The sequence below is a fragment of the Myotis lucifugus genome, unplaced genomic scaffold (assembly GCF_000147115.1).
Source record: "Myotis lucifugus unplaced genomic scaffold, Myoluc2.0 scaffold_29, whole genome shotgun sequence".
Classification (NCBI taxonomy): Eukaryota; Metazoa; Chordata; class Mammalia; order Chiroptera; family Vespertilionidae; genus Myotis; species Myotis lucifugus.
This window is the reverse complement of record NW_005871077.1, coordinates 6,051,969-6,053,502: the sequence shown is the minus strand read 5'-3', so window position 1 is coordinate 6,053,502 and position 1,534 is coordinate 6,051,969.

Genomic DNA, 1,534 nt, shown 5'->3' with positions numbered 1-1,534 from the left:
ATTTTTCCCCCGCCCGCCTTTCCCGGCTTTTTTAGCTGGCAAGTTTGAAACCTTTGTAACAAAAAATTAGAAGCTAAACAAAACCCCCAAGAAACCCAGCTTTTCAGCCGGCCGGGGATTCAGGAGCGGGAGGATAATACAGTGTTTTCGATTATAGAACTGAAAACAAACCCAGATACCTTCTTTCAGCAGCAAGAGGCCTGGGTCCCAGATTAAAAAAAAAAAAGAAAAAAAGGAGCGGTTGGGGAGCTTTCAGTCCCCCCCCAGCCTGAAAAACAAGCCTTCAGCCCCTCACCCAGGACTGGCCAGGCACCCCAGTGGGGACCCCCCACCCCTGAAGAGTGTGTGCCCAGCTGCAAACAGCCATCATCCCCTTCATCCAGGCTGGCCAGGCACCCCAGTGGGGACCCCCACCCTGATCCAGGACACCCTTCAGGGCAAACCAGCCAGCCTCTACCCATGCACCAGGCCTCTATCCTATATAGTAAAAGGGTAATATGCCTCCCAGCACCAGGATCAGTGTGACGGGGGCAGCGCCCAAACCCCCTGATCGCCCTGGGGCTCTGTGTGTGACAGGGTGCGGCGCCCCAACCGCCCCCCCCCCCCCGGCCCTGGTCTATGTGTGAAGGGGTAGAACCATAACCTCCCCATCGGCCCTGCCCTGAGTGTGACAGTGGTGGCGCCCCAACCCCCTGATCAGCCCTGCTCTGTGGGTGATAGAGGGCGGGGCCCCAACCCCCTGATCCGCCCTGCTCTGTGTGTGACAGGGGGGCGGTGCCCCAACTCCCCTATCGGCCCTACTCTGTGAGTGACAGGGGGGAGCTCCTCAACCCCCTGATCGGCCCTACTCTGTGCATGACAGGGGGGAGCTCCCCAACCCCCTGATTGGCCCTGCTCTGTGAGTGACAGGGGGCAGTGCCCCAACCCCCTGATTGGCCCTGCTCTGTGCGTGACAGGGGGTGACGCTGCAACCTCCCCATCGACCCTGCCTTGAGTGTGACAGGGGGCGGTGCCCCAACCCCCCAATCGGCCCTACCCTGAGCGTGACTGAGGGTGGCATCGCAACCTCCTGATCCACCCTGCTCTGTGCATGACAGGGGGCGACGCCCCAACTCCCCAATCGGCCCTGCTCTGAGCCTGACCAGGGGCTGCACCTAGGGATTGGGCGTGCCCTCTGCCACCCGGGAGTGGGCCTAAGCCAGCAGGTCGTTATCTCCCGAGGGGTCCCAGACTGTGAGAGGGCACAAGTGGGGCTGAGGGATACCCCTCCCCCCCCCGCCAGTGCACAAATTTTTGTGCACCGGGCCTCTAGTATATATATATAAAAGAAAATTTATAAAGAGTAGATAGGCCTGAGTTGGTGATTGAAACTAATTAAGCTGTTAGTAGAAGAAAACAAGTGAGGAGAGGAAAAACAGAAGCAAAAAAAAAGAAAATCAGAAAACAAAACTAACGAACAGTCAAACAAACAACAACAAGAAGACAAAGGAAGAAAAAGGGGAAAAAAGAAAAGGAAAGAAAAAGAAAAATATTT